Raw genomic sequence first — 26,515 nt, forward strand, 5'->3', positions numbered from 1 at the left:
GTTTATCATGCGAATGGTTATGGGAACACCATCACAGCTGTTCCACATGCAATCAGCTAAAGGAGGACTGCAATAGGTGCAGAGGCCATCACTTGATCATGTCCATCACTTACAATACACATGCTGCTGCTGAGCAGGTGTACACTTCCACATCCACCAGAGAGTGTGTGGGTGGGACAGGCAAAGTACACCAGAGAAGGGCTTGGAGATCTAACCCTAAGCATCATCTGCCACACACCTAACAGTACAGGGGTCAAACCCCTGACTGACTAGTCATTACTATTACATGTGCATGACATTACTACATGTGCCACAAAGCCAACATATTGCTGTGCTGTAAGAACATATGTGTGTAGGTGAGAGACATCTGCAACAGAGATATAGTAGACATACATTAGGTGTGGCACACATGCCTGTCAACGTGAATGGATGCCATTGTCACCACAACCATACTCTTTAATGGACTCACAATGACACTCTTTGCCAGGGCCACAAATACACAACTTAACTACATCGTTTGCCACACTGCAGTAATGCACAGGACTACATGTACCACAGGGGCTATCTGGAGGTTCTATGGGCTAGGGCATGTGAAAGTGCTTGAAATCTGTTGGTATGCCAATGAGGGTTATACTGGGAGTAACTGTGGATGGGAGCATCATAACCCACATGCAGACACAAGGTGCCAGTACTGACATGCATGTATGCATTGCAGCATGAGTGTGTAATGGTTGGCTGTGCAAGATAGCTGTAAAAGGCTGGGTGAGGGGTACTCCTTGGCATTGCATCAAATGATAAAGGTGTGCAGTGCAGGGGTGTAGTGTCTGCAATATCCCACACAGATGGCTACTGGATGATCTGCCCTGACATCCTGGTTACCATTGTGTATGGCCATAGCTTTGAAATGCATGCCATGTCTGTGTTTGATAGTCCTTCCCATTGCTTGGGATGTGCATGTCCCATAATACTGTACAGTGATATGTACAGGTGTACCTGGTTTGGCAGGCACATGTTGTGTACACAGACTCTTTTGACCCAATATGCCAATACTGTGCTGGTGTGACAAAACCTGCTTATAGTGAACAGGTCGACCCTGCGCCTGCATTGATAGTACAGGTATTCCCTGGTGTCAGTGGCATTGGTCCATACAGGGCACATGTGTACGGTATTGTATAGCCTCTGTGGATCACATTTGATGGCACCACATATGTTGCAGGCATCCAGTGGGGAACATAGTGAATGCACAATGTCCACAAATATGTACCTATTGAACCACTGTACAGGGTGCCATGTCCTCTGCAGGCCACTGCATTCACACCATGCCTACTATCAGTCATCAATGTGCATGGTACTAGCAACATAGCGGGATATCCTAGGCATCTGTGTTTGTGCATGGCACATGGGTGCAGGACATATACCGGGTACTAGTAGGGTTGCATACATTGTTCACCAGGTCTTTTGCCAGATGTAGGGGTATGGCTTGCCAACACAGTCCTGTGGCTGACTGACATCTGTACTCCTCTTGAGGTGGCCAATGTGTCATAAGATGGACATCATATAGGAAAACTACAAAATCCATTCCCCAACATGTCCAATGGTAATACACTCACAGCCACCTCTACACAGGCTCTGATAGACAAACACATACGTGCCATGTCCTGTATACGAACCCCTACCTACCATATCACACTGCAGAAATACGCTTTTAGGGCACATGCTATGGCGAATACTGGGTTACAACACACCTACATGTGTAGACCTAGGTGGGTGGGTGAAAACAGCAGGATTGACAAAGGTGGTCATGTGATTTGTACAGAGAATGCATATGCTACAAAGCACTGTAATTGTCCCACGCAGGCACACACACAACACACACACACAATGTCTGGGATTAGAACACCAACCTAACTACATTAGCACACTACAGCATTACACAGTTACAGAACCCACTACCCAGATTACTGGATTACAGTACTCCCAGAGCTGTATTTCTAGGTGGTTGACATCATCAGCCTTGCCAAAGGTGGGTATAGGAATGGTATGGAGTGTGAGCAGTCTTAAAGCATTATTCAGTCCTCAGGCAGATGGGGACAATCACACACACACACACTTGGTAAGTCTGGGATTAGAACAACGACCTAATTACTTTATTACACTACAACATTATGCAGTTACAGAACGCGCTACTGAAATTACTGGGACACAGCACTCCCAGAGATGTATTTGTAGGTAGGTGACATAATCGGCCTTGCCAAAGGTGGTTATAGGAATTGTATGGAGTGTGAGCAGTCTAAAAGCATTTTCAGTCCTCAGGCAGATGGGGACAAACACACACACACTTGGCAAATCTGGGATTAGAACACTGACCTAACTACTTTATTACACTACAGCATTTAGCAATTACAGAACATGCTACCAAGATTACTGGGACACAGCACTCGCAGAGATGTATTTGTAGGTGGGTTACATCATCAGCCTTGCCAAAGGTAGGTATAGGAATTGTATGGAGTTTGAGCAGTCTAAAAGCATCAATCAGTCCTCAGGCAGATGGTGACAAACACACACAGACACACACACACTTGGCAAATCTGGGATTAGAACACCAACTTAACTACTTTATTACATTTCAGCATTGCGCAGTTACAGAACACGCTACCGAGATTACTGGGACACAACACTCCCAGAAGTGTATTTGTAGGTGGGTGACATCATCAGCCTTGTCAAAGGTGGGTATAGGAATTGTATGGAGTGTGAGCAGTGTAAAAGTATTATTCAGTCCTCACGCAGACAGAGACAAACACACACACCAGTGATGGGAACAGAACACCTGCCTATCTACAGATCAGTATTACAATACTACATAGTTATGAGTCACATCACACAGACTACACATTTTAAGGCTGTCATTATGACCTTCTAGGAATGCAGACATCAAGAGGGATGCTGGCAGTTAAGATGTAGATACCTGTGAACCTGTGTGTTTAAAGTAGGAATCCATCCTGACCTGAAGTATGCCCATCTGTGGAATGGATGACTACTATCACTATACAGGGTTATAATGGCCATGCCCATACACACAGAAGCACATAACTAACACAAGGTGTCACTGAGCATGCTCACACAGTAGTACAGGACTATTCGGAATGCACTATGTGTCCATCTACACAAGGTTATACTGGCCATGCCCATACACTTAGTAGCACAGCGCTGTCTGGGATGCACTCTGATTCTAAACACGGAAGGCCACATTGGCCATGCTGTTACAGTTAGACGTAAAGAACACATTGTAATGGACTCTGGTGTTAGTAGTTGTTATTGTTACCAGGAATGCTGCTCTACATATATCTGACACCGGTCTTATACACAACATCTGCTGCTGTCTGTCACCTTAGATGTACCATCCTATACCAAGCACAATACCACCACTCACAGTGATGTCTTGCTAGGAGTGGCAACTGCTTGACCAACACAATGAGCCTTGCTAGGAGTGGCAACTGCTTGACCAACACAATGAACCAGTGTCCTGCTGTAATTACGAGGTTGTCCAGTGTTTGTCATTTTGGGATGACATGACTGACAGTAGGCAGGCCCTTGACACATATCACATGCATCCATGATTCAAGGGAGTGGGGATAATACCTAAGTCACATTCACACATATAGTGCCATTCCAAGGCAAATGTCCTAAACACAGGATAACACCCTGACACCTACAGGACAACTGCATTGTACACTTATGCTAACCAGTGCTACATGTGTAGCGTCCATACTCACAGCTGCTCAGTGTAGATCCAACAATAGGGAGTACTGACATCTGTGCAGTGAGGAACACCTGGCTGAAGGCTCTGTAGTGCACAAAACACTACCACCATGTACCTCAGAACCAGACATGTGGGCCATAACACAGGTACGGACCGCTCCAGGTGGTGGTGTCCCCACATACATAGAGGCCACTCACATGTACTGACTGGTACTCCCACAAAAGGCATCACAGATGAGTCAGGTGCAGGACACAGTGTCAAAGGCTGCATTCTAGGATGTAAACCTCAGACACCACCATGCCCTCGGACCACCAACACACATCCATACATGTTGTTGGACAAATAAGTGTACAACACCATGTGACCCTTGACCAGTGGACTGTACCAAGCTCTACATAATGTGCCCATGCACTAACACAGTTGCATCATGTGTTATGCAATGCAATGATACCACTGTCTGTAACCAGGTCAGCTGTACACATACTAGGGGCCCTCGGTTATTTACAGCATTAGCAGATGGCTGTTGCTGTACACCAGTAAACACCCTCATGTTTGGATATGACATACGTGTACCTGCCTTGGATATGTACATGCCACACACATACAACATATTCCTACACAAGGACACCAGTCTGCTGAACCCCTGCATTATACAGGTTAAACAACAGAAGAAGTACAGTAGTCCGGAACAACAGCAAATCCCAAGACATGCAGACGTCCGTGACCAGTATTAGCAAGATACTTATGTTACTCATTTAATCATCCAAGGCTGACATCCACAGGTAAATAGGCATGGATTCGGGATATGACCGCAAAGGATTCTTTGGCTATGTCAAGGATGTAAGCAGTAATACATAGATTTGTACTGTGCTGGTGCAACATTGCACTGAATATACTGACCCTACTGATATCACCAACAAACTTGATACATTTGGAGCAAGCTTCACCCCCTAATGGGCCCACAACAATACTCAGAACGTACAGTATCCCAGACATCTGGGGCATACAGGTGGTAATGGCCCTTTCAAACGACATGACAGAGCATCACTGGAGGCAGATGGTGTCCCAGACTGCATCCTGCAGACACTACAAGACAAAGTGACCCCTTGTCTAATATAGCAATTCAACATCAGCCTCTACACAGTCTACATGGCCATTCACTGGTGCATGGCAGCAGCTATTGCACTCCACTAAGGTGGTGACACAACTGACCATGGTTACTACCACCCCATAGGCCTGAGTAGCCTGATCATCATGGCTATGGAGCGCATCCTCATGGTACTCATTAACATAGACAATGGTAAACTCCAGACACTTGACCCAACCCATGTCACCTTGATTGAGTGCAGATCATGCCTACTAAACCAGTTTGACATCTTACAGCCACCTAGACTTTAGATGTGGGGTGTGGTAGTTCACACATACTACCTGGACCTCGCCAAGGGTTTTGACACCATTCCCCACTCAGGTATTATTTCTACAGTCAACAGCCGGTATATACACCCATACATCACAGGTTGGTTTGACAACAGGCTTACACACAGAACCCACATGGTAAGCCTAGCAGCCGCCAGGTCCAACTCTTGACCAGTCACAACTGGTGTCCCACAGGATTCAGTCCTTGGACCCCCACTGTTTGCCATATACTTCTCAGAGGTACTGACTAACACAGGTGGACTACAGCAGGCCGTGTTTGGCAAATACTGCAGACTGGGAGCCATAACTGACAGTCCAGCTGTCACAGACATCCTTCAAGGGGCCTCACATAGACCAACACAGGGTGCTAGAGTAATGGCCTCCAGCTAAAGGCCACATATTGCATGGTCATTCCATTTTTGGAGGCTACACACACACATGTATTAATACATGAATGGCAGACAGTATAATTCAGAAGATTTTATTGGGTATGTGTGGACTACATTACATAGTGATTTCTCCTTTGACAGTTATATGTGCGAAGTTGTTAGGACATTCATATATGTAGGTCATCCAATTACTTAAAGGTTCACATCTAAACAGACTTAGGTTATTGTGCCCTTTTACTCATCAGTCATCAATCCCATCATTGAGTATGATAACCCATTTTTGATGTACCTCAGAAGACACATCTGACACCTGGAAGGGCCATGAACGTACCTCGCATAGAGGGATAATGCCCTCAGAGATGTGTCCTATGCTGCCTGACTGTAGAAACTCATGCATTACTCAGTGGCATCTTGTTTACTCAGACATGATATTTGCTGGCCAACAAAGCCATGTCCAAGTCAGGCTTAATGGATATGATCCACCTATGGGCATCCATGTCACAGTGAGCCACACACTGTAATGAGCTACACCTTGCCACGACCATAACTGGAAGATGCTGGAGTTACAGATTCCTGTCATGGGTACTCACCATTATTTGGAACTACATCCCTGATTACATTATACAGAACCCCTCACTAACACTCCAGGGAATCCTTGCAGAGTGGATTGGGAACAGTGGATGCACCCAATGGATCCTGCAATTGGCTCTGCTCCACAGAGGGACAGTTAGTTAATCAATGGGGTGGCAACAGCAGACACATTTTGGCTATGCTTATGACTGGCCTCGGGCAGTTAGGCATGTACCTACCTATGTATCTATGAACCTATATATACAGTATGGACACATGCTGATAGCTTAATTTACTGTTCAGGTATTGACTTACCTTGTGCAAATGGTAGTTGTGTGTACAATAGTTGAGGGCTGCCTATGTAGGATGCACACATTAGACCACCTATACATGACAATTTACAGGTGTTTGCGTGTGTGTGCCATCCATGTTTGCTGTGTGTGCAGGTGGAGAGGGGTGTCAGTCCATATGTGCCTACACTGTCAGTGTGTGTGCTATACATTCCCTATTTGCCAAGGCATGGGCATACTGGGCATGCCTCCGTCTGCCTACTGGGGGCTGGCACAGGGTGTTCATGGTCTGAGTCCCTCTGTGCTTGCGAGGCCCTTGGCAATGATGGTGGGCTGTGAGGGCCTTCACCATTCTGTCCCTGCTGCAGCTGTTTCCTCAGGATCATATTGTGTAGAATGACACATATTATGAAGATGTGGGAACACGTGGCTGGAGAGTACTGCAAGGCTCCACCAGATATGTCCAAGCAATGGAACCGTGATTTCAGCATCCCAAAAACACGCTCTATGATGATTCTGGTTTCTGCGTGTGCCTCATTATGGCGTTCTTGCATGGCTGTGCGTGCATTTCTGATGGGAGTCATCATCCACGGTTCCAGTGCATAGCCATCATCCCTCACCAGGTGGCCATATGGGATGTCCCCTCTGGCAAATACCTGATACAGCTGTGAGGCATGCCAGATGTGGGAGTTGTGATAACTTCCAGGGCTGCCAGCACATACATCCATGATAATGCCCTGGGCATTGCACACGACCTGGCATTTGATGGAGGGGTATCTCTTGTGGTTTATGTAGTGCCTACTCTGCTCACCAGGTGGGGTCTTGATGTGTATGTGCTTGCAGTCTATTGCACCCAGTACCTCTAGGTAATCTGCCACATGGTGGAAGAAATGCATATTGCTGGCCACCTCCTCCTGCTTTTGGGGGAAGTATATGTGCTCATTGGCATGTGGTAACATGGCATCCATGAACTGGTGGAGTACCCTGGATGCTGATGCCTGTGAGAACCCCATGATATCCCCAGTTGGCCTTTGAAAGGTACCTGTGGGTAGTATTCTCAAGCTTACACATACCTTCATGTCCACTGGGATGGGTTCCCCTTTGTTATTTCTGGCTCTGAAGCATGGCAGCCACAGCTCAACATGTTGCTGTATGGTGTCCCTGTCCACCCTGTAGTGCTCTACTATCTCCAGATCATGTAGCCCCTGGTAGGTTACCCTGGGTCTGAACACTCTTCTCCTCCTCCAGTGCCTGAGATGGTTGTCAGCATCATCTTCCACACCACTGTCAGTCTCCAACACATGCTGGTGAATCAAAGCTATGGCAGCCCCTAACATGTACATATTAAAAGTTCCCCATCTGTACACACCAATGGTGCAGAGTGTCTGGGAATGCACAAGTGTGTGTGTGTGTGTGTGTGTGTGTGTGTGTGTGTGTGTGTGTGTGTGTGTGTGTGTGTGTGTGTGCATGTGTGTGTGTGTGTGTGGGGTGGCTTTCACACCTTATACTATTGTGCAATGGATGATGCTGGTGTAATTGGGTGTATATGTGCAATTCCAGCTGAAGGATATCTTAATTATGGGTTTTACAGCAGGTACTTCTATTGTGGGGCCTTTGGTGTTGACTTACACTTGGCTGCCATGATTCATCTATTGCCCTTTACTTCACTTTTCAACCCGATTCCCCTCCCATTGTCAGGCATGCATCCAGCTGCCTGCTTTCTTGTCTTGTACATTCCCAACCCAGGATTGTGTTGCAAAATGTTTTATGTAGCTGATCTACTGCAAGTTTGCTTTGTTCTGCTGTGACAGTTCTCTTTTCTTTGTAGTACGGCACCTCCCCTTTGCTGTTCTGCAGGTAGCTGCTAGCAGCCTTGTTAGCTGTTGTCAATGGCCTAGTGTGAGTTCCTAGGTGTTAATTACTCACTTGTACTCCAGTTACCATGCTGCAGCATTTCCTTATTGTATTCCCGTATCCTTCATGTTTCAGCTATGGTGTGCACTGCGCACAGCCGTTTACCGGGTTTCGAGTGCGTTTTCATTCACGTTCACATGCACTTTCGGTTACCTTGTGTGCTCTCAGCTAAGCAAAGCTATGGCAACTTCCGCACCTCTATCCTGCGGCTTTGCTTAGCAACAGGCAACCCGGATTAGCAATGCTCCAATGTGCTTACAGCTAAGGTGGAGCACTTCTCTCTTGATGTCATGTTTATCTCCAGGCCACACCTCGGTGTTGTACCACTATGCTGCATGCTGCATCCTTACGCCGGCGGGGATTTTGCGATTCAGTATTACTTGACTCATTTGCATGGCATTGACTACTAATTCCTAGTTACTACACAGTACACTGTAACAGATCCTTAGCAACCCTTGCGCCATGGTTGTGGTGTAGCATTCATGCCATTAACTATTATGGGGAATTCATGAATTGTGTTACATTGCAGTTTTATGACATATAAATATATTTTCATTGTGATCCCATTTGCGTACTGATGTACTGCGATTTTACTTTTTGTTAGTGTGGCCATGACATTAAATGTTATTTTTTATGTTTTGTGCATGTTTTTTATGTCATTGGCTATATATTTAGCCATTGGCATATATTAACATTATAATACTTAAGTTTGGTCCACTTTCATGGCTTCAATTTTATGTTTGGAAAAGATGTAAACCGTTTTTTGGTTTACATTTCTGTATGCACCACTTCATGAATCGCTATATACACTCATTTGCATGCTACACTGCTGCGCATGGTGTAATTAGCATATATGCACGAGGAGCTGCACAGCTCTGGCATACGCTGGTAATGCACATGGAAACAGCTCATACCTGAATCGCTCGGTGGCCATATTTGACGTTAGATCACCGATGCTACTCCTGCGCCTGGCGCAAGCTTCATGAATCATGGGGTATATCTTCAAGTCAGTCATTTCTAAAGATACATGTTTAAATTAATTGTTACTGTGAATGTTATCTTTAGCAGAAGTGGTTGCACTGGAGTGAAGTTGTTGTGAACTTTATGTATACAGGTGTTGCTGGTATAAATAATTGATTTCAGTCCCATATGCACACACACACACACACACACACACACACACACACACACACACACACACACACACACACACTTATATTGTAGATGTTAACAGTATATGAAGGTTGATTTATGCATCATCTGCAATTTTTATTGCCAATTCTTTGCTCTCTGTGGGGTAAGTATGGATACCTATGGATTCTGACAATATCTGTATCTAGTATGTGATGTTGATATTATAGATATTTCTCAATTTATGTTTCCTAATTAAACTGCTAAAACATATGCTGTTGCTATTATGGATATTTTTTCAATGATGATTCTTAACAAAGGCGTTATCACTATTGGCTCAGTATACTAAGGATCCGTACTGTCTGTGGCCTGCCTACCGACCTTTAGGTATTCTGACACTTTCTGTAAGTTGTTCAATTGTTAGTTGCTGTAGTGTCATAAAGTTGCTGTCTTTGGGCCATCTTTTAACATCTATGTGTTGCTAGGCATTCTAATCCCACTCATTAAATGAAAGAGTTGTGTTGATTTTACAAATGTTATGTATGAAGGCATTGTTATTACTTCGTATATGTCACATTAGTATTTATCACAGACAGTATTATACAGACCTTTGCAATGCACAGGAATGCATACTGTTTATGTTGACATATGCTGTCATGGAATCAAATGCATAAATGGGCTCACACAGATATATTACCATGCCAGTATCACTGTCTTTTAATGGTCAACCATCCTAGGGTTTACAACCCCCCCCCAAGAAAAATGACATCATAATTGATGCCCACAAACAAGATAGATGGACACTCCTAGTCCTTTCAGTTGATATGGTTTGGAGTAATGAAATCTGGACCAACCTCATCAACATAATCAGTGCAGTAGGAAGCCACAAACAATCCCTTGAAGCCTGTAGATGCTGCTACTTGGACACAATCATTTGTGCAATCAACAGAATGAGAAATTATGAGAGACTGTGGCACCACTGATCCCCTGATGACATCACAATATTACTGGCCGCACTGCATACAGCAAGAAGGGACAGACACATCCGTGGTGGTGGGATTAAGCTGGGGTTCCAAGCTGAACATGTATGTCTTTCTTTGCTTAACATGGCTGTGATTTGAGACAATCACTGCATATTGCTATATCATGCATATTCATGTATTGTTGCTTTTCACTTACATCAGCAGAGGTGAGGCATGCATGCCACATCCGCTCAGGGTGAGGATGATGAACATAAGTCTAATGACAAGTATTAATGCAACTGAAGTACAGACAGAGCAGCCCAAACAACAGCTGTAATACTGTTTACATTAATTTTCACAGGTCCATCGACTTCAGCCCTAAGCCAGGGATCAGCAGGTGAGTTTCACCATATTCTTACTGTGACCACTAACTTGTTATTGCCTTAGCCTCATTTCATGGCACTGCTGTTTACTGTCATAGTGTTACTTACCTAACATGGTACACTACATGTACATCCAGTGGAGGCTGAAGCCATGCAGGTTCAAGTACAGCCAGACCAGGTATGTTACAGCAAAGTTGTCATAGCTTGCAACAATGTGTAGCATACATGTGATACCTGACATTTATGGCAATATTTGTCAACACAGGCCCATCTGGTGTATAGTAGCAATATAAATCATGTGAGCATTTACAGCATGTGTTACTATGTTGTATATGTGATGCAATCGGCATTCTTTTTTTACTAAATACATGAGTTTGCTGTCTTTCTCTTTACTTTCAAACTGCAGGACCCCCAGGACAACCAACAACCTCTACACAGCAGGAGTCTGTCAGTGATATGTAATTAACTCTGTTTCATACCTGTCACTGCAGTCAAACCTGTATTTGCCATCCGTTAATGCTGTGTCCTTCTTACTATTCCTAGGCCAGTCTGCATCAATTTCATTGAGTGCACATACGAGTGGCATGTGTATATCATGCATTCTATATGTTTTAATTGTTCATCTGGTTAATGGTGTCAATGATTTGATTACTGCTGTTGTTTTTTCCTCTACGATAGTTGAAGTTCATCCCTGTTTAACAGCACCACCTTCCCATGAGTTGATGTCATGTGTATTTTTTTATTTCTCACATCTCATATATGTTGGCATGTGACCAAATTATATACTTCATTTATGTAGATTCGTGAAACATATATACAGTAAACCTATGTAAAGTCATTATTATTTGTAACATCGGAGTGAGATATGTAAAGTCATTATTATTTGTAACATTGGAATGAGATATTTATGTTGTATGTCTTTGATGCTGTCCATCATGTGAGCTAAGCACATTGTTCTGATCTGTTTTTTTTTTGTTTGTTTGTTTTGTTTTGTTTTGTTTTTTATCTTGTAGAACATCAACTATCTATCAGCCCATCCAGAGATTATGATGTGTTTCAAGATGTGTTTCAGCATTGTAGTGTAGCCCCTGACACAGATAACCTTGATAAGACTGGGGAGTCCATCCATGAGGTTGACAATGATGCTGCTGCAGCTGTAGCCTTGCATGTGGAGGTCAACTTGTCTAGGCATTCAGAGGATACTGGCACACTGGATGTGGAACAGGGTGAAGCCAATAGCTAACAGACCCCAGATGAGACTGCACCTGATGGAAGTCCCATGCATCAACCAGAAACAGGGTGTTGTAGTAGATGTAGATGAACAGATGCTGTGCATGGCCAGGTGTCAGTGGTTGTTTGCCTCCTGCTGCAGGTAATAAAGTAAATAAGAAAGGGCCACATCTCCAAAGTCAAACCAAACTTTAATATGTTATGTGTTTACTTAAGCTTAAAAGTTTATTACGCTGAATGAATGCATGAAATTCAGTATAGAATGTTCATATAAGACAATATTTCATGTATTTATAGGTTTGTATGGATGCAACTTTTTGATTGTTTTTATATATTAATATTAGTCTACTTTGTGTTTAAAGATTCTTTTAAAGTATATGTAAATATCTTTATAAATATGTATATGCCTTTTAACAACCAGTTTTAAACTTGTGATGCAATGCATTTTATTGGTCATGTGACTTCATGGTTATATAAGGAGGGGTTTTACTGTTTGAATTTACCTGAAGAAGTTAATTTGATTTGAGTGAATGAAAGCGCTCACATATTAAAGTTTTGGTTTGCCTTTGGAGCTGTGGCCCTTTGTTATTCATTTTATTAGTGCTTTATTTGTTGCTTTTTTCTGCTGCAAGTAAATTAATTATCACAGCAACATCATCAGTCAGACATCTGTGCACTTGCCCTTGCCACAGCTCATGTGGCACTAAAGATATGTGTCATGCATGAATGACAGGAGTGCAGACATGTTGAGATTATGGCTGCATTGGCTGCCCAGAATGAGCGTCTGTTAGCTGTAGCACTGTTGGTCAAAACCCTGGCCTTCATAGTACTGCAGCAGTGTCATACTACTCACAGGATTCTGTGTTTCCTGACTGTATCTGGCATATTGCAAACTGGGAGAGGCAGGCCACCTGTCTGCAGAACCACCATTGGCCATTGAGAATCAGTGGTTGTGGTATAGCCTGCACAGAGTTCAACTGCTGGCCCATCTGCTGTGGTCCCACCAATCACAAGGCCTTCATCTCAGCCTGGTGTTGTTGCCCCATCCGTCTCCTCTGTGGAGCAGCCATGACACCATGTGTACATGGTTGGGGCAGAGTGAACTAAGGTGTAAGACATCAGCAAGGTCACTCTAGACTGCGTTTAAGTGTGTCCAGCAGTGCAGTATGGGTCTACATTAGAACATCAACTTTTTAAAACATCGAATGTTCTAATATCGACCCCTATTCAGTGAACACTGACAATATTGAACATGCAGAAGAGCAAATTTTTTTCCCAGGGGAAAAATTTGCTGTTCCGACACACATACACACAAACACACCAAACAAACAGCAATCCACACACATACACCTAAAATCCTACATCTAACCCTACACTAAACTGCACACACACCACTAGCTATCCACTTACCTTAACCCGAACCCTAACCCTAAGGTCCATCACTATCGCACACTCACCTCACCCACGCCCTAACCCTAACTGACCTACCCCACCCTAACCTTCACATCCACACAATCACACCCTTACCTGACCTGCACCCTAACCCTAACTCACCTACCCCTCACCCTAACCCTCACGTCCACACAATCGCACACTTATCTGATCCCGACCCGTAACTTTCCACCACAGTGCTGAACATAGCAAAGGCACAGGAACGGCCAACCAAATTCCTTCCCTAGGAAGAAATGTGGTGTTCTACAGCTTTCCTATTTTCAGCGTTCGATGAATAGGGGTCGATATTAAAACATTCGAAGTTGTGAAACTTCGATGTTCTAATATAGACCCGTGCAGTACACATACCTGGCTCATGTTACTGAATTACCACTTTATTGTGATATGTGTCTTCTGATATTAAAGTTTTTGCTTTATGTCCTGTGTGTTTTTTCTTTTTTCTCATTATCATATTATAGAGATACATATGTGTAACACTAATGTGTTGTGTCCCTTATTGTTTTCTATATAGTGATACAACAATTTGATTATGCATACCTTTGTCAGTTATGACCTGAGTTGAGAATACCTATTGTGAAACATTTGCATATTTTCATCTTTTAATATGTTATGATTATTGTGTAATGTCTGATGCTCAGTGTGTGCATCTAGTGGGTACTTACCATTAGATGCAATTTGTGTTGCTGTGATGGGGCAACACCTGAACATTAATGTCCAGTCTCTGTAGTCATGTACATGTGGCTTGTCATGACTTAATGATTAGTACCCTGTGACAACCAGGACATTAGCAAGTCTGAACTTCTTATCTCAAAGCTTCAACTTAACCCAAAAAAATCTATCTATATAATCTGTATTTATCTACCACCAGGCAACAATGTTACTACCTTAGAAAATATCCTCAGCTGGTCCACCTCCACCCACCCACCCACAAGAAACCATAATACTAGGAGACCTTAATCTAGACTGGACCTATTTTAACACTAATAACCCAACCTCTCATATCAACCTCCATGGCTTTACACAGACAATAAGCACCCCTTCTAGGATAAATAAACCTAATAACAAAGAAAGTATTATTGATTGGATTCTCGTGAATAAACCTCTACTAAAATATAAGTCTGGAACATTACCTGATGACTTTAGTGATCACAATTTAACTTATATTATAAGACAGAAAAATGCCCCTTACAATACTCCAATTGTCAGAACCATACGCGATCTTAAACATTTCAACACTATTCAATTTAAAACTGAACTAAATGCCTGTAACTGGAACCCAGTAAAGACACTGCCTCTTGAAGAAGCTGTCCAATACTTTAGCACCACATTCCTAACAATTCTAGATTACCATGCACCAAAACGCACCATCCGAATTAAATCAAAACCTGCCCCTTGGCTATCTAATGACACTAGACAAAAAATGTTACTTAGTAATAAAGCATGGAAAAAATGGCGAACTAGCAAATCTCCTATAGACCAACAGACTTTCAGGCACCTAAGAAATACTACCAAAAAAGCCATCTTCACTGATAAAAGAAGTTATTTTAGTAACCTCCAGCAAACTAATCACAACAACCCTCAAAAATTGTGGTCAACACTAAATAGATGTCTACACCCTGGACAGACTTCCACTCCATCCCCATCTGGGTCTGAAAAGAATTCTGCCCTTGATATAGCCAATACTTTCAACTCTTTCTTTACTGACACTATTAATGCCTTGGCCTCTCATCTCACTTGTGACAACACTAACATCCCTGACCTTGTATCCCTCAAACTACCAACCTTTAGGCTTCTACCCATCTCTACCTCCTTTATACAGAAATGTATCCATAAACTCAAACCATGCTCCCCTTCAGCAGACCAACTTCCATCTGAATTCCTTCAAAAAGCAGCCTCCGAAATAGCCTATCCCATATCCATTCTCATTAATAGAACTATCAGTGAAGAAACCATACCTGACATCTGGAAAATCTCACACATCATACCCTTACACAAAGGAGGTAACTCCTATGAATACTCCAACTATAGACCCATAGCTCTCTTGTCCCCACTCGCTAAGATCATGGAAAAATGTGTTCACCAGCAGTTAATGAACCACCTAATAAAAAACAACATTCTTACTACTTGTCAACATGGCTTTAGGCCTTTTCATAGCACAACTACCGCTCTCCTCTCCTTTACTGACCTGATTAACAAGAATCGTAATGATAACATCCTGTCTTCTGCTCTCTTTATCGACCTATCCAAAGCCTTTGACATGGTTAATCACTCTCTCCTTATACAAATTCTCAAATCTCTTTCCTTAGAGCCTAAAGCTATCCACTTGTTCAGTTCCTATCTCTCTAATAGGAAACAAGCCATTCTCTGGGATAAGAAACTATCATCTCTTCTACCTATCTCACTTGGGGTCCCCCAAGGCTCTATCCTCGGACCTCTTTTTTTCTCCCTCTTTATAAACGACCTACAAGCAGCTATTCCCCAGGCTACATGCATACAATACGCTGACGACTCCACACTAATTTGCTCTGCTAAATCCATTGCTGAACTCCAAACTAATACACAAGATATATTCTCCAAAGTCGAAACTTGGTTCTTAAAACGTTGCCTACTCCTTAACACAAAAAAAACCAAACTACTACTCTTTAAGCCTACTAATAGATCCCCTGCACTAGATTTCAATATCTTATCTAATAATGGAACGATTATATCACCTGACCCCACTACCAAACTACTAGGTGTCACAATAGACAACAACCTTACCTTTGACTGTCACATTAATAATACCATTAAAAATGTAAACAGGAAACTCGTCTCTCTCTATCGAATTAGGACTTTTTTAACCTCCCCAGCCAAAGCTACTCTTGCCCACTCTCACCTCATCTCTACTCTTCTCTTTGCCTCACCAATCTACACTAACCTACTAACCTCAAAAAAAACAATCTTCACAAACTATCAACCACCTACAATAACATAGCCAGATTTGTTACTGGTAAGCCTTTTAGAACACATCACTGTTTAAATCTGCAGCAACTTAACTGGCTTGAACTGTCTAACATGCTACTTCTTTCCCAACTTACAGTTGTCCATAGAGCTCTATACCAAAGTCAAAAGACACCTGCACTTTCTAACCTCTTAACCACATATTCTAATCTAAACTCTCTCCGCTCATCAAACAAACTGCTAGTTTCCCTGACAAAATCTAATAACCTAGCTGGTGACTCCCTCTTCTCAAATGCCTTGGGTAAACACTGGAATCAACTTCCTACTGAACTTACTTCTATGGCTTCTACTACTTTGTTTAAACAAAAATTTAGAATCTACCTGAAAAGCCACTGGATGTGTCCCTGTTCAAATCCTGATTAAATGTTATTTCCTTACCTACCACTCCTCTCCCTTTTCTTACGCCCCCCCCCCCTTAACTGGCCTTTCACCACCTTGCCTCCTTCTCCTCACAAATCCTATTCCTTGTGTCTCTGACCCTATTCCCAGGAAGCTTATATCTTTATCAACTCTACACTGCCCTTCTACTGCTTTTTTTTTGCTAACTCCTGTCCCTTTACTCTCTCTTCTCATGCTACAATATGTAATTATGCTAAGGATGATAGTATTTAGATAGTCTAGGTAGTGTAATTCTTTGTAATCTAGTTTTAGGTTTCAATGTTTTAGTTCTTTTCCCTGGTCTCTTATTATTTATCGGGTTCTAAAAGTTGTATTGATGTTTAATAGAATGTATTTTAGTTTTTTTTCAGCTGCCTTCTTTTTGTAATCAAGATGCATTGGTTGAAGTGTTACAAGTCTGTAACTTGTTATTTGTAACTTGTTATTTGCACTCATTATAAATCTCTTAAGTCCATATGTGGAGCTTTTCTCCCCGGGCCTCTGCTGAAAATGGAAATATATCCAGTCAGACTAGCCCGGTTAACAAATGTAAAATAAATAAAATAAATAAATAAATGTCCGACATTGCCATGTTGACTGGGCCTGCACTTCTGGTTGCACCCTATGCTGTGTATGCCTGTGCCTTCTGTTCCCCATGTCCTCCTGCTCCTCGTCTGATACCCGTGAGAAGTTCTCTTCAGACATCTTGGATTCTTGGGGTAGTTCACTCACACCGGCAGCTGGAAGACCGCCATGTGCTCTGGTTACCATCTTTTGCAGCAAGGCACATACAATTATCTGTGCTGCCTTCTCAGGTTTGTAATGCCATACACCCCTTGATGTGTCCAGATATCTGAACCTAGCTTTCAGTACACTAAACACGTGCTCTGTGGTGTTTCTGGTTGTTGTGTGTGCTCTATTGTAGGCTTCCAGTGCAGGATTGGATGGTTCAATGTATGGGGTCATTGGACACAGCTCAAGTGAATAACTACAGCCGCCTATTGTGGGGAGTGGAAACATGTGGTCAGAATGCATATTGCTGTAAGGGGTATCCTTAACTTGTGCCTTAGATGTGTTCCTGTTCTTACCCAGTAGCAATCTTCCAAGTATTTCACCTTGATAGAATGCAACCGTCAGTCCACTTTTGCTCTAAATGGCAGCACCCTAAACAGTTTTGAGTGTATGGCCATGATTTTTGTTATGCTACTATCTGCTGCACACACATCTTGGCAGTTGACGGATGGCCAGCCTTTCTGTTTATGTATCAGTTTCTTCAGGATGTACTGATGACTTGATAGTTATGTGTGTGGAATCTGTTGCACCAAGTACATGTGGGAAGTTTGTGATGCTATAAAACTGCTGCTTTATAGTCTTCTGCTCCATGTGGGTGGATTGAAATTGCATGTAGTCATCCACCTTGCAGCACATTGTTTCCAGGAATTTTGCCAGGATATGAATGGCAGCTGTCTGTGATACTCCCACAGCATCCCCCATGAGTCCCTGGAATGTTCCAGATGCAAATATACCCAGGCTGAGGCACACTTTGGTTTTGAGGCAGATGGGATTTCCATGCAGGATCTGCGCAGATATATGTGTGGGGAACACATGTTGCAGACAGCCTGCACCAGTTATCTGTCTAGCCTGAATCTGTCAATTATTTGCTTACACTGATTTAGTTGTAACCTTGTTCTGTCTCTTTCTGGCTGCCTTCTAAGGTTCACAGCAACAGTCTCATGTATGGCTTGAGTCATTGCATCCTGCTGCAGCTCATTAACAGCAGGTTGAATTTTTATATATTGTTGACATTTTGCTACAGACTTCTGTGTAATCCATAGTAGCCACTTGAATTCCTTGGGGGTCCATAAAGCATATGAGGATTTCAAAAAATATGTCAGTGTGACTGTTTGTCACATTTAAGTTGTGTTGTGTGTGCATGATGAGTTTTGCATTTAAACTGGTGTGTGTGAAATCCCTAATCATCCTATGCTGAATACTTAAGTACCGTGGCTGCTTTCAGCGTGTCTTCTGAAATTACGTCCACAGTAGGTGAGCTGAAGTCTTAGAACACCAATAAAAAGTAACCTCAAAACCAAGAACAGACCAAGTCCACAATGGAATAAGCCGGAACCAGATGAAAAATGTGAATGTAACTTCTTAAGTGAAAATCCAACCAGCCCGTTCGGCTCAAAAACCACACAGTTCACAAGTTGAAGTATATTTTCTTTAATAACAATTACAACCTACAGCCTTACAGCCTACATGCCATATCTCTCTGTTCCCTTTCCAGCAGAGAAACACTATGTTGCCTAAAGGCATCCACAAACACCTGGTTCTCAGCATTGGTGAAGGGGGGGGGGTCTCCAAGGAGTGACACACCTGGGTGGCATACTTCTAGGTGTCCTAAAAGACAACAGAGAGATAATACACATAAGTATTATATAACTATAAAATAACTGCTTAGAGAACAAACAGAAAAGGCAACCACTCAGTATTAACCACTGGAGAAACACAAAACAGTCTAGATATGTAAAATAGGAACAACAGGCAGGATACAAAACAAGGAGAGAAACAAAAGCAACTGTGAGAGTAAAGAACAGGTTAAAATGGATTTCTGTGGATTTTTCTGAAAATGTAAAATAAATGTTCTGCATTTCAGTTTGTAGAGTGCACTCAGCTTGGACTCAGTTACCTAACTTGGCAAAACTATATAGCTAATAAGAGTCAGAAGTAAAACATTTTTTTCTCTTATAAACTATGAAGCTTTGTGTAAAATTATTATCTACAAGCAGGTCAAGACAAACTCTTATATGCAGCTGTGTCTCGTCAACATGATACGCAAGATAGGCCAAGGACAAAAAGAGTTATTCTTCAGGAACAGAATGTTTAAAATATGGAAAACAAACTGTCAGCAGACCAGCTTCAAAGGAAAGACTTATTATTATGCCAAATTTTCTAAACAGCTGATGCAGGCAGAAAAGACACTATAAAGATTGGGACTTTTTCTTTTGTATCAGAGACTTTGATTCTTCTATACTTGCAGACCTGATACTATAAGCTGAAGTATGTTTTTGATGTATATACCTTTCATTGTTAAGTTAGATGTAAACCTCATGTGCAGTAAATGAATGTCGTAACAGCAGAACTGCCTCAGTGTTTTCATTGTGTAAAGGTACAGACTACCTGAAAAGTGTAGTTTAACAATGGTGAGACCAGTCCAGTCAAAACAATCAGGGAAGTGACCTGAAGAGGTGCCTCTCACAGTACAACATTCAAGTGCAGACCTTTTTAGAATTGATTCTTCTCTTTCCAAACTTCGTCCATTGACTGGAGGACAAAATATTGCAGCGCAGTACAGGGCAGTACGGTAATTTTCCTTCAGACAGTTGGTGAACCACAAAATAAGAAAATTATACTACCAAAATTTTTGTCTCACCGGCATCTAGTGAAAGACAACAAAGAATTTTCCCTCAACTGATCTTCGTGTCAAGACTGGTCACCTTGACCTGAACATTTGTGGTAAATATTTTCTTCTGTTTTTCTTATAACAGTGAATGCAATTCATGAAAATGCCAAGAAGTACACTCGGTGTTTACTTTTGATGTGTCTGAACCATATATAAATGTGTGAAATTATTTAAATACATGGTATGATCAGCATGTTAGCACCTGTAAGCCTTTACAAGGGAAAACTGATAATCCAGCATTATGTAAGTGGATCTCTACCTTTGATTTGTATGTACACAAGGCAAAAGTGTCACAGGATGTATGAAAATGTGCTATCTGCAGTTATTTAAATGTTGCTTTTTGCATGTCTTGTCATAAACATATTGTACAAAACCTGGAACACAACCAGGATAAAGTAATGCTTGAAGCACAGACAATGGTTCCTGTTTCTATATATCCTATTGCAAAAGATTTGTTAGAGGGTGATGCAGATATCAAAGTTTGTACTTTACAGTCTGATTTGCAGGAGTTTAAAGATTGGATTGCTAAAATTAGCAACCAGCAGGATCTTGACCTCATGGGTCATTTTCAGACTAACTGCGGTGGTGGTGTTGCAGTAGCATTGTCGCCTCACAGTAAGACATCCTGTTCAATTCTCAGCTAAAGCGTCTTCTGTGTGGAGACATGGATGAATGGGCGTACCTTCGTTGAAGGTTGTGCATCAGGGCTGGCAACTCGGCATGTAAAAATATACTGCCAATCATTAGCAGACCGGAGTTCCACTGTGGCGACCCCTAACCGGGAAAAGCCGAAAGACTCAACATTTATCACTGCGGTGGTGGTGCTGCGGTAGCGTTGTCGCCTTACAGTAAGACATTGTCCTGTTCAATTCTCAGCTAGACCATCTTCTGTGTAGAGACATGTGTGAATGGACGTACCTTCGTTGAAGGTTGTGCGTCAGGGCTGGCAACTCGGCACGTAAAAATCTACTGCCGATCATTAGCAGACCGGAGTTCCGCTGTGGTGACCCCTAACTGGGAAAAGCCAAAAAACACAACAACTGTGATAAATGGAATGCATCTAGTAAACTGCATGCTGACACCGCTGAATGTACAAATTAATTTTCTCAGTTTTTGAAAGTCTCACACACTGAAATTAAGGCCTTTACACAAACTGTTATTGAACAAGGCAGTAAAGCTATTGGTATAATAGAAGGGTTAATGAGTAAAAGTGTGCGTTTGCAAGAAAAATATGACAAGCAGCTGGCTGATGCACAGAGTGACATAACTGTTGCTAGGGAAGAAATAAACACATTATGAGCTCAGTTGGAGACACAGGAATCTGAGGCTGCTAGAGCAACAGACTTAGTTAATCAAGACCTTTTAAAATTACAAGCCCTGTTAGAGTAATATCAATCTAAAGCATTAGAAACTACTGGTACAAGTCCTATTATAGGCTTTTCTGCTGAAGTTTATCATCAGTCTAGGATGTCAGAAACTCTCCCTAAGTGGGATAAACAGAAGGGTATTTTTAATAACATGATTACATTTAAAGCTTGGGTTCTTAAAACTGTAGGCACTGTATGGAATGATACAGTTGAACGCTGTTTCTGGAATTTTATTCCACAATGTTTTATGGCTTATATTCACCAAAAGCAGTATCCAATACAAACTAAACACCTAAGAATGACAGCAGTATTGTTAACATACACTAGGGGGCAATCTCTCACACCAACACTTTTAAATTAGTTTCAAATGAAAGTCTGTGACTCTTTAGAAGAGCAAGCTCTGAACACTATCAGCTGGCATATATGCTAGTTAATGGCAGTGATGAAAAAAAATATAAAAAAATGACAATTTTCAAAAAGCTGTTATGCGCTCTTTTTTGGATCATTTGCAAGGTGTCTGAGAGGATATTAAACTTATTTATGAGAAATCTTCAAACACACTCACAGAGTTAGTAGATAAATTGCTGCGAGCACATATGTGTAGAGATAATGCTATTCATAAGCAAAATATTTACACTTCCCTTTCTCCACCCATTGTTAATGAAGTAAGGGGAAGGGGGCATGGGAGATGGATTAATCAGGGACAGCAAGTCCCACAGCAGGTAGTAGGGCAGCCACGTCAAGGGCAAATTATACAGGGGCAACAACGGGCATCATCAGCTCCCCCAGCCACTCAGTTAACATCTCAAGGTACTTCATCTATAGAGGGTCCTCAAAAGAGACAGCCTATTTGTTATTCCTGTAAACAGGTAGGTCATACTAAAAATTATTGTAAATATTATCGCAGATGGCAAAGGGTAAGTTTCTTACTGTGAAAAATTTTGATAAGCCACGTTTACCACGACAGCAACAGGTAATGCAGCCAGACGTACAAACACAGCAGTACACTTCACAGCAATATGTGACAGAGGGTAACAGGGAACTACAGCAGCAACCCCTATATACCACAAACACTCAACAGTCAGTATTCCCAGTACAGCAAAGGGATGATGTGACACCTAGTGTCAATGTACAAGGTAATATTGTTAGCTCACAGGATACAACTGTCCCTCCTGACTTTGTTCTTGATGGCCCAGTAAATCCTAATTATCAGCAGCAAATAGCCTTGCATCATGAATTCAATAGATCTTCTTATGTTGACTGTGAAGAGGTTGAGGAAACACTGCAATTATGTCCTTTGCTGTCCAATACCACCGATGATTCGGGGTGGGAAGTAGATCTACTATAGGGTGTGACCCCCCCCCCCTACCCAAGTCTCTTTCTTGACTAACTTCAAGAAAGGGAAAGATGGATGATCACTTATCAACATTTGGGTAGAGGGGAACCTGTGGGAAGATGTTCTTCTACATACAGGAACGGCCGTCTCAGTGACAGGTAAGCATTTGCCTCCTGACTTGTCTAAACATGCATGTATTTCAGGTTTTAATGGCTGTGGATGTCTAGCCATATGTAGTAAACCTGTACAAGTACAATTCTCCCATCAAGGGGAACCAGTGAAAGGGGTATTCTTGATGCATAATTCTTGCACCTCCACAATCTTGGGAATGGATATATTGTCCAAAATGAGAATTGTCATAGACCTTCCTAATGGCAATATATGGCAAGGACAAGGTCCCATGTTATGTATGATTGAGGCAATACATGTACCAAACAGTTCTGAAAAGGGCCGTACTGTCAGCCCTACTGAAAATTAAGTATGGTTAAAGGTAAAACAACAGTTCCCTATGTTGTGGTCTCAAGCACCCACAGACTGCGGGAAGCTACAGGAAGAAGTTTCTCTAGATAGTGATGAAGATTTTATTCCTCCATTTCAAAAAAGTATCCGATCCCGAAGGAAGCAGAGACAGACATGGAAAATTGCATACAATGATGGCTTAATGTGGGAATAATTCAAAAGGGAAATAGCCCTACAAATTCACCCATATGGCCAGTTGAAAAGAAAGATGGCACTTACTGATTGGTTATTCATTTACGAAAAATGAGCCAATTCATGACTACCCGGGCTCATCTGATTCCAGGGGTCCCAGAGCTACAAGCAAGAATAAAACCACAAAGTCAGTGGTTTACACTCATAGACTTAGCTAATGGTTTCTTTGCAGCACCACTGCAAAAAAAAAGATTGGCAAAGCTTTGCCTTAACATTTCAAAATGAACAGCGTGTCATGGCGTGGTTACTGCAGGAATTATAAAACAGTCCGGTTATATTTCACCAAATATTTTGATAAATGCTACAAGGTCTAGAATCTGATGATTCTGTTTTGCATTACATTGATGACATACTAATACAGTGTAAAATAAAAGAACAGCATTTAGCTAAAGTAATACAGGTCCTTCAAACACTGCAGGAGGCAGGGTTTAAGGTTAAAAGTGAAACGGTACAATTCATGTCATTTGAAGTAAAATTTCAATGTACTATTTTACATCCTTCCAGGTGTACTCCTTGTTCAGAGAGGGTGCAGGGAATCTTGCAAATGGATAAACTGATTACAATTCTGGATTTGCACAAATTTCTGGGTATCATGAATTACAAATGGGAATTTATAGAGGATTATGCCAGCATGGCAGCTCCTCTGTATGACATGCTTTCTGGCCAGATAGAATTACCCTTTCTGGAGTGGGGACCAAAGGAAAATATGTTTTTTTGAGATTTAAAGACAGCGTTAACTAAGGCTACAGAATTAGTAGCTCCAAGTCTAACACGTCCCTTTGTGTTACAGGCAGCAGCTGGACCCAACACACTCTCTGTTGTGCTTTTACAGGAGTGGCGTCAGGGCTCTGATTCTAGAATGGAAAAGACTTTATGCCCCATTACATTTTTTTCAAATATTTTTTGTTTTCAAAATAATATAATGTTTAACAATACAATCATCAATAAACAAGTATTAGAAACCTTTATATACACTATGTACAATTGACCTGAACAAAGGAGGGAAAAAAATAATTAATTTTGGTCAAATAACTTAAAATACAGTTTAGTTCAGGCCAATAATAAAAATAAAAAAGAAAAATGCCAAAATTACCTGTATAACAACAAGTATATAAATATTTTTGTAAACCCTCTAATGTACACGAAATGAAATACACTTCCAATCTGCTAGATGAGAAAAAATCTAACAGATTGCCTACCATAACTTCCCTCAAAAGAAAGAAGAAAACTAACCCCTTTCGAGCTCCAGTACACCTTTTCTCTTCTCTTGGAGATTTAACAATATTAGTTATTATTTCCCTATATAACTATTAATAATGAATTAACATAATGTATGGAAATGAGTATTGATTTGGTAATACAATTTAATTTTAGATTAGATTAAACTTCTTTTTCAGAATATAATCATCCTATCATGTACTACTTAAACATTCATAAAGTAAAATCTCATTTATCACAGTAAATGTTGCTTAACATTAGTTCTCTTTAGCCTGAGAGTAGCATATATACATATTAATAGTCTCCAATATTCTGATATGACCAATATACTAATGATTATGTCAGATAAACACTCTCCTACATACTAAAAATATATTATAACTGAGTGAAGTAGATTTAGAAATGTATCAGTAAGTGAAGATAAATACAGACAAGTCTACTCAGAACACTTGAATTATACCACAAAAACTATGTAGTCCATAGAATGAACCTTTAGAGTTGTTCTCACTAGAGATGATAATATAAATATGTTTGAATGAACAATACATGTCATAAATCTCTATGTATCACTCACATGCTTTCAATAAGAGACAATTGAAAGCATAACCAGATTCAGTTTATTTGCCCCATTACATTTTTCAGTAGGAAGATGACACATGTTGAGAGGGGATACCACCCATGCATTCAGCAACTTTTGGCCATTTATTGGGGTTTAAGACTAACTGAATGCCTAACATCTTTCTCAAAAGACATTATAGTACAGACACCAGATTATGTCATACAGGCTTTGGTAAATGAGACTCATCTAAATAAACTGATTGATGACGTCAGTCAAGGAGTGTTTGCAAAATGTTTGGCATTATTTAGTGTCAAGCAAGTTACAATAAAGGTAGGAGATATGTTTTACTTATCTAATTTCATGGGATATGAAGAAAATTGACACAAATGCGTTAGGCACATTTCAAATCCAGAACAGCCCATTCTGTCTCCTGATTTTCAGAAAGACATACCATCCATCTTTGTTGACGGTGCTCTATTTTGGGACAATGGACAATATCGGACTGGATTTGCAGTAGTACCAGAAAACCCTTCTATGGGACAGCTGACTCTGATTCAGTTACCAGGACATATGTCTGTTCAGCGAGCTGAACTGGAAGCAATTCTTTATGTGTTACAGTGCATGCTTAGTTAATTATCTGCAGCTGCATATGTCTACATGGGCAAGGAGAGGGTATGTTGATAACATGGGCAAACCACTCAAGCATGCTTCTGTGTTACAGACTGTTTGAATTTGGTTCGTAGTCAGACCCTTGTGGGTTGCTACAGTATCTTAAAGGTGAAAGCTCATCAGAAAGCTACAAATGAAAATTTTCAGTTAAATAACTATGCTGATCAGATGGCAAAAAAGGCAGCAAAGGAAGGAATGCAATTGTATCCTACAGAACACCTTTCTGGTGTACCAGATAAAACCACTGCAGTACATGCCATACAGACATTTTCAGTTCAGAATTTGCAACATGATTTGCTGCAGATCCAAATTAAGTT

The sequence above is a fragment of the Protopterus annectens genome, chromosome 1.part2 (assembly GCF_019279795.1).
Source record: "Protopterus annectens isolate FY-2018-M chromosome 1.part2, PAN1.0, whole genome shotgun sequence".
NCBI lineage: Eukaryota > Metazoa > Chordata > Ceratodontiformes > Protopteridae > Protopterus > Protopterus annectens.